This window comes from Struthio camelus, chromosome 11 (genome assembly GCF_040807025.1).
Source record: "Struthio camelus isolate bStrCam1 chromosome 11, bStrCam1.hap1, whole genome shotgun sequence".
Lineage (NCBI taxonomy): Eukaryota > Metazoa > Chordata > Aves > Struthioniformes > Struthionidae > Struthio > Struthio camelus.
In genome coordinates, this window is record NC_090952.1 from 24,291,911 (window position 1) to 24,300,271 (window position 8,361).

An 8,361-nucleotide genomic window follows, 5' to 3' on the forward strand; every position below is an offset into this window, starting at 1 on the left:
AGAAGCATGAGAATATTTTAGGAAGGATATAATTTCTCTGGTCTTTGATATAAATCAGTCTCTGATTCATGGGCACTAGGAATCACTTTTTCTTAGAGGCAAGTTATTCAATGGCTGCAGAATTTCTAGCACTGCTGCTGGAAACTGTAGATAATAGCAAACAGGGAAGACAGATGTAGGTCTCTTGAATCCCATATTACAACTTCGATATTTTTATAACCAGTAAATCATTTAAAATTATAAAACTGTGCAGTGAGACCAGAAACGGTACCGCAGTCCACTCATTTCTGCCCATCACTTTCCTTTCCACGTCCTGCATCCATCCTCCTTGCCTCCCTTCATCCTCTGGCTCCCATAGCATCCTCCCTTCCCTATTTCTGCTGACTTCTGCCGTGGTTATTTCCAGCCTCCTGCTGCCGGTGTGCAGGGTAGGTGAGTGTGAGGACGTAAAACAGAGGCTTTCTTGGTACCAGCATGGTGATGGCAGCCCAGTACCACTAGGAGAAACGGCTGGTGAAAGCCTTCCCCAGCGTTGCGTTCCCCTTGAAGAGTCATTTTGCAGGACAGCATGTGCATGCAGCTCGTTGACCACAAATGCATTATTTAGAGAATTCAGCTGCCAAAGTCTGCCCGTGTCAACCAAGTGTTCACAAATGGAGCTTTTTCACATAATAGAGCCGAACTGAGCAGTTTCTCCAGGAGGCGACAATGGGCACATCCCTGACACAGGATCATGGCTCTACTACATTCCAGCTCCTACCTCAAAAGCAGAGGGACACGTGTATTATTTACCTTCCTGCAATCTCTTTCTTAGAAACAGCTGAACTATTTTTTAATTGACACTCCCTGTACTTGTAAGGGAAATAATCGGGCTGAGGCAGATGCCTAGGATAAAGAAGGTGAGCAAGGGATGCTTGTTCACCATCGCCTTCAATGCAAGGACTAAGGTTCATTAAATCAAACAAGCAGGTGGCAAATTCAAAATAAAAAAAAGTAGGTACCTCTTCACAAAACCTATAGTTAAGCTGGGGAACTGCTTGCTACAGGCCAAAAGTGACTGGACAATTTAATGGAAGAAAACCCATTGGGAAATATTATTTATAAAACTAGCACCTCTGGTTCAGGAAGTATGTGAGCTGCAAATCCCTGTAGGCAGCTGCAAGCATTGCCTGTGCTCGCTCTGTTTTCACATGTTTCCCTAAGTCCCTGCCGCTGGGCCTGATCAGAGACTAGTGACTACAGCAGAGGGACCTTCATTCTGGCATGACCTAGCTGTTCCCATGTTTAGGCTGCAACTTGGAGGGTTATTGTTTGGCCAAACATCACTCTGCTGAAACGAGGGCAGCTTTCCTGCAGTCGTAGGCAAAACTGCTTGCAAAGGCACCAGGATAGTACCCCAGTCACAGATGACCGTAGCACAGTTTCATTTCTTTCTGAGAAGTTTTTTCTTTGTAGCAATCTTTAATTTTCCATAATAGGAAAAAAGCAGCAAGTTGTCTTTACTCAGGCGCTAAGCTAATAGTGAATGTGTATTGTACCAATGTATATGGTGAACGGTGAGTCACCTCATTACTAAGGATTATGACATATTGAATGGCCTGTTCACAGGTTCAAGGGTAAACTTTCCACCTGCATCACAGAAAGATCTTTCTCCTAGTGAACTTTTTATTTCCATACAATATTTGGCTTAAAGAAGCCAGTCTTCTGCAGGATAGCCCTATGCTTCCAAGCCTGTGACAAAAGTGAGACAGCGTTGATGTTGTGTTTCTGCTCTCTTCATTACCAATATACACTACTTCCACTTCCATCTATAAAATAAAACCAATATTTAGGGGTTTTTTAGTTAATGATGTATAGTTTAACATCATAAAACATTGATCTTTTCAAATGAATGCTCTCATAGATTCTCCTCCCTGCTTGTGAATTTATTTTATGCTGTTAAATAACTCTTCTCCGCTCTAATTTCCCCCCATCAGGAAACTAAGATTTCAGCAAAGCCTGCACTCTTGGAATACCAAAAATAGTTTGGCCACAACAGTGGAAGGGGTGAAGGAAGTGAGCGGGAGGCCCTGCCATTGGGAAACAAAGAGCCAGTCCGATTTGCACAGCGTCTTACATAGCCAGTCCAATTGCCTTTTTTTTTTTTTAATAAAATACATACAGTATTTATAGTATTAAAAACATTTCTATATAAGGGAATAGCAACAGGAAACTGGTTCTCATAGAATTCCTATACTAAAAAAGCCCCGGCTCCAAAGGGGCACCAGGCAAGGCAGGGCTCTGGGCATGGTGCTCGGGGGGAGAGGCTGCTCCAAGCACCAGTTCCCACTAACACTAAGGAAAGGGTTGGGAGAAAGAGAGATGTAAGATAGGTTAAAAGGAGAGAAGCAAAACAGAGGGAAAACAAGGAGAGAGGAATTTTAAAATGATGCCAACAGGTAAACTAAGGAGGAAAGGAAAGAGGAAAGAATAAGAGAACAAAAAAATCAATTCAGGAGGATATGGTACCTCTTCTCAGTCTCAGGCTGGACCTACTGTCCCAAACAAAAGGTTTTCTCTATCTTTTCTCCCCCATCCTCAGTCTTTTTTGGTGTCTGGCTTCTCTTGCTCTCAGGAAGAGGATAGTGTCTTCAGCTCAGGTCCCAGCCATGCTGGTCCTTGTCTGCAGCAAGACAGAGATGACTTGATGGCAGGGAAGGCAACAGGGAAGGGACATGATAGCAGGGAAGGCAACTGGTGGGAGACAAGGAGAAAAATGAACTACTGGGCGAGGGGGGCAAGAGACTGCTTTTCCTTAGCCTTGCTGGGCTTTCAGCACAAAAGACATGCACGTGCGCGCGCGCGCACACACACACACGCGCACACACACACACGCGCACACACACACATATGTGCATGCCCACCACACACACTCATTTTTGGCCCGCCTCCCCAGAACCTCAACTGTCTCTCCTGAGGGGATGAAAAATCTTCTGGCGTCACTGGTTTGCTCTGTGCCACTCTGCCACATGCCTCCCAACCCCATTTCCCTCTGCGCTGGCTGCGGCGACAACGCCGGCCGGTTGGGCCCTGACAGCGCTTGGCTCCCAGGAGGAAGTATTCACACACGATGGCAGCTCGAGAGAAAAGTTGAAAAGGAATCAAAGTCATCTCTGTTGAAATAAACATCTGCTCTGCGTTCGGTATCGTGGCAACAGGGCTCACAAAATGCATGGGCAGCCCTCCAAGGGCTCCTGGCACATCACAGCTATGGGTACCTGCTGAAAATAGGCTGCCAGAGCGGTCACAGCACGGTAGGGAGCACAGACGGGGACGCTCGGAAGCGAAAACTTCGGTCAAAGCTAGAAATAACTTCACAATTCCCTTGGAGGAGCATTGCTTAGAAATCCACTGCCCCTGCGGCGATGCTGGCAGATCGGAGGAGATTGTGGCACCGAGATTTCTGCCACACGGCCGAGTGCATGCTCAGCACACTGCCCCGCAGATGGTTTCCTCTCGGTTGCCCCAGCACAACGGGAGAAGGAAAGTGGTGAGATGAAGCTTTGGAAGAGTACTTGCCCCTGGAGCCAGTATGAGGAGAGATGTGGGTTTATCGGCACTCAGCTACGACGGATGTGCAATTGCCTGGGGCATGGGCAGAGCGAGCAGAGACCCATTGCCTCCACCTCTGCCTCCAGCTGCTGCAAGTCCAAACCTGGACATTAAATGTAAAACCCTCTATTCTCTGTTTTGAGCTTTGCATTCCTGGATCCCTGCAGACGCAGCGCTGCGAAGCAATAGCGAGCTGAGTCCTGCCTTTCCATGGCCGAACAGTGCCCCAAGCTCTAACCATCAGCTCAGTGCCTGGCCCGTGAAGGCAGGACTGTATTAACATCACAGCCAGTGGACCCAAATGCTGGTTCAAATACAAAAATGTATTTGCCTTGTGTAACCTTTCCTATTAATGACAATCCCCTCACAGGGGAGGACCACAGCTTGGCTCTTGGAGACCCACCTGAGCTTCCAGCTGCAACTTAAAAAAGTTGGTTGTGATTCTTTTTAACTGGTGAATTTCATGTGTTTGAGCGTGGAATCGATGTGAAGAGACAGCCTGATAATGCCAGTGTTACTGAGCTCCTTCTCAGAGCAGAACTACCCATTAAAAGCAGGAATGCTATACCTTCCTGGGAGAGGGAACAGAGAGATTTTTGTCTCTGGTCCAGTCTACCCAAATTCCTCCTAGAGCACCAAGTGACAAACACAGCCTTCACTGAGAGTTTCAAAAGGGAATTGCTGTTTGCATAAAAGACTTATTAAGTTTAGTTGGTTGTTAATAGGGAACTTGAGCAAGAGGAGGGAATGGAACAAATCCCTTGCAAAAATGTCCAAAAGCCACTGGATTGTGGGAAATGAGGCTCAACATCTGTGTCCCAGTTGGGCTGTCACTCGAGAACAGCAAGCATAGGGCTTCGGGTGTGCTGCTAGGCATCACAGATGGTGACTCCAGAGCAGAGAAAATCAGGAGATCCTCAAGACTCCAGCAAGGACAGTAAAAGGGAGAAGGAGGGCATTGAGAAGCCGAGAGGGTGAGGACGGTCTAGAGTTTTGCTAATTTTACAGCAAAATAGAGTAAAAAGACAACAGAAACAGTCAGAAATGAAAAGGAAACAAAGGACTACCAGAAAGTCCTGCTGGGATTTCATCTCCCTCCGAGTAGTAAGTAGGGTGGCCTGGAAGCTTTCCTACCTTTATAAGTTTTGCTTCCAGGAAATGAACCCTCAAGTAATGCTCCAAACCAACCCAGGTGCCAGCAAGGTGGTGACCCGCTCGAGTCAAATGGGGTGAGGACAGGGTTGACTCTTTTAGGACTCTGAAATAGGATTGTATGGGCAGAGTCTTTTACGGAAAGCATAACTCCATGCAAGGGCCAAGGTCTCTCTGGGTGGATGGAGGAGGCCAAGGTGCCAACATGATAAGCCAGATAATCTTACTGGATTCAGTGATAGACACTGCAGTAGGGAAGAGAAACTTTCCGCAGAGCCCTATGCGTAAGGTGTCATTTTTCTGCAAACAAAGGAGCGCACCAAGGAGCGGATGACTCATGAGCACACTTCTCTCTCCTGTCTGCTTTGGGAAGTCTGCTCTAGCTGGTCCAACTGCTACGTACATATACCCCTCATGCTGACAAGGAAATCAGACATAAATATGTGGATCAAGGCCAGAAAGGCTACTGGTGAGACTGTAAATGCCAGGAGGATGACAGCGTGACCTGCGTGCTGGAAGGCTGCATCCATAAAACACACTGCTGTTGACGCATCCTTTGTGCGCGCTGGTGTCTGGCCATCTTTGTATCCAAGAAAGAAGGCTGTTTTGAAGTATAATATAAATAATGGTGAGACTTATCTAAGTACCTTCTTCTACAAGCAAATACCGAAGATCAAACTGAGACCAGGAAACTGCTGCCAGAAAGGTTAAAGTAACATGGAGAGCATGAGCGAGAAAGGAAAGAAGAAAAGAGGAAGTAGAGCAGACCCCATTACCATTCACTGCGAACGAGCTGCTGAATACATGGCCCATTGCTTCCCTCTTTCTCAATGTGTGAATGAGGAACAACAGCAAAATAACCTACCAGAGAGGGCGAGGGCGAAGGGAACCCCAGGAGATGTGTCAAGAGTGCACTCCAGTGCCTGAGCTTCCTGCTAAGTTTGGAGAGGCTGCCACAGGGCAAAAACAGCTTGCTAGACGGACTCAGATACTAATGGCAGTCAGGGGATAAGCAGGAGAAGAGAGAAACAAAGAAGCTGGTGCCGTGGAGGAGAGCTGAACTTTCTTAACAGGGAAGTGAGGAAAGCTTGTTTATGAGCTGCTTTGCCAGGAAGTCCTGTGACTAACCTTATTTCACACACTGATTTTATGCGCCAAGATGGTATTTATTGCATGCAGGAAAAATGCACAAAGAAGCTGTGAAAAAACAGGCTCACCTTTCCTTTAGAAGGATATGGTGAACCCCCTAAAAGCTCTCTCGCTGTGACAGCGGCCCACCAGAGCAAGGCTCTGTCTTTGCAGCTGCGACTGTCACACGGGGGCCCAGGAGCAGATTTTGTAACCTTGAGGAGGAAACAAACAGAGGCAAGCCGTGTGTCTTGCAGAACTGCTTTTTTTTGCTATTTAAAGTAGGAAAATTTAATGTGCTGTAGTTCTGAGCTGTGCTGGTCTGGCTGTGCAGGGCAACATGGCATCTCTCCTCTTTTCATTCACCCTCTCCATTTACCTGCATCTATTCTCTACTCTTTAAACTCAAAGGAAAGGACAATTATACCATTCTGTGGTTTCAATGGCAACTTACGGAGCATGTAGGAAACAAGATGCTTCAGGCACATAGCTTTCACTAGGACAACTTTTCACTTTCTGTCCATACCACTGTGTAGGCAGAAGACCAGAGACAATCTGGGAGTTTGTGCAAGCCAAGTGGGATGAATGCAAAGCACAGTGTCACTTTGAAAAGCCTGTGTTCATGGTGGGGCACGTTGAGGAAGATGCTGACAAACTGAAAAATTCAGAAGAGAGACAGCTCAAGGGCAGCAGTGCCAATCCAGAAAGATCATTGTAAGAAAATACGGTCAGCTTGGTTAAACATCAACTCACGGATAAGACGAACATGCCAGCCTCCCCAAAGGGCCTGTACAAGCCAAAAGGATGACTTGTTGGGCCTGGGCCACATGTACACGTTCGGAAACAAAGCAGTTTGCAGAAACAGGCTAAATAGCAGGAAAATAGCGCCCGGGGATCGCACTGGGTTCCTCATGGCTCAGTCTGGGGTCCCCCGTCCCGCGTCCCTTCCACCCCTTCTCCCTCTCCTCCTCCAGGCCCAGGCAGACCCATCGGGAATTCATCTTGTCTAGGCTGGACACAGACATGGTGTTCCTGGAGTCTTGGGCAATTAAATAGCTGGCGTAGATTGAAGCCTCTTCAGTTGCTCCTCCATCTGGTGTGGTGCTTTTTGGTGGGCAGGTAAAGGCCTGGCAGTGTGTCACTCTTCCTGTCCACAGCCCTGAGCATCCCAGCGCTTTCCCCGTGTGGCGCCCCACTAGCCGGACACCCACACCCCTGCAGCGTTTGAGCCTTGCCTGTGGCTCTGGTGCTTCTCCTGGATTTTCCCAGTGCTCCACGCTGTCGTTTCTGGAAGGTGCTCAGATGTACTCCAGAGGTGCCTGCAGAGGCGGATCTGGTTTAACTTAGTGTAACCTCCAGGTGCCTGAGGTCTCAGAGCGATTCATGCTGTGTGGGTATCACTGCTGATACTCTATCACAATGAGACACCAAAAAACTCACACACATGTGTGCAAACATGTGCACGTGGGTGGCCTGGAGCCCGTTTCTCTCTTTCCGTATAAATACCCCTTTCTACTTTGTCCAGCTGCTCCACTAGCCAGGGCCCTGGGTCCCTGGGAAGGGCTCTGCAGTGCAGGCACTGGCACAGAGCGACACTTGGGCACCCCAGGGCCAGATGTAGCTGCCCCATCGCCTTGTAGCATCAGCTGCTCGGTGGCATCTCGCACCTTCCTCGACGTTTCTGCTGCTTCCTTGCAGCTCCAGGTGGGGTAATGAAAATACATCCTGGCAGTGCGCCTGGTCCTGGCACGCTGCTGGGCGGCAGAGGACCAGGATCACGCTCTGAGTCAGGTATGGTGGAGATCGGAGACATCCCCTCTGGACTGGCCCCCAACCAGAGGGCAAACGCAATGGACATCTCACCTTCTCTGCTATGGACAGCGCTTTGCTCCTGCGAAGGTCCAGTTTTCCTGAAAAGCCGCTCCATGCCAGCCCTCTCTACCAAAATGTCCCTCCTGGTTCTGCACTGCAGGCAACGAGAGACGAGGGAAGGTGACCGGTGTCATTCTTACGTGTTAATTCCCAGCAGAGCAAGATGTGAGGCAGCAAAGCTACAAACAGAGAGGGTTTTTTTCCAAAGATGCCATAAACAGCTGGTGAAGCAAGGCCTCTCCTCTAGCTATTTTGGAGATATTTATCACCAACACCTGCACCAGCACTGCCTTTGAAGCTGGTTTGTTTAGGAAATAAAACTGAGAGAAAATAACTAAGTCACCTGAGGTGTGGGAGCACGAAAAGGAAGCTCAAAAGTCAATTAGCTTTCCTGTGACGCCTGCAGTGGACGCGATTTGGGGGCGGGGGAGAGATAAGACACCAGACCGCACTGACTTTCATTCCTTTGCAAGTCTGGCTGGTTTAACCGGATTTCTGGCTACTGACATCAGAGCGAACAAAAGGCAAGGTAAAGCCAACCTATTAACTTTTAAGAAACGCCAAAGAGACTGTCATTAGTGGCTTATTAATAAAACGTCCCTGTTCCCTGTCATCTTG

The 8,361-nt window shown here is 48.1% G+C and overlaps 1 long non-coding RNA gene across 1 annotated transcript; it reads right to left on the minus strand.

Moving 5' to 3' along the window:
* On the minus strand, positions 1-5,908 carry LOC138068739 (uncharacterized). Its single transcript, XR_011143471.1, has 3 exons — positions 5,609-5,908; positions 2,509-2,662; positions 1-1,808 (listed from the first exon to the last, which is right to left on the minus strand). It is a non-coding gene; the product is annotated as an uncharacterized lncRNA (long non-coding RNA).
* Between the last annotated feature and the right edge of the window lie 2,453 nt (positions 5,909-8,361).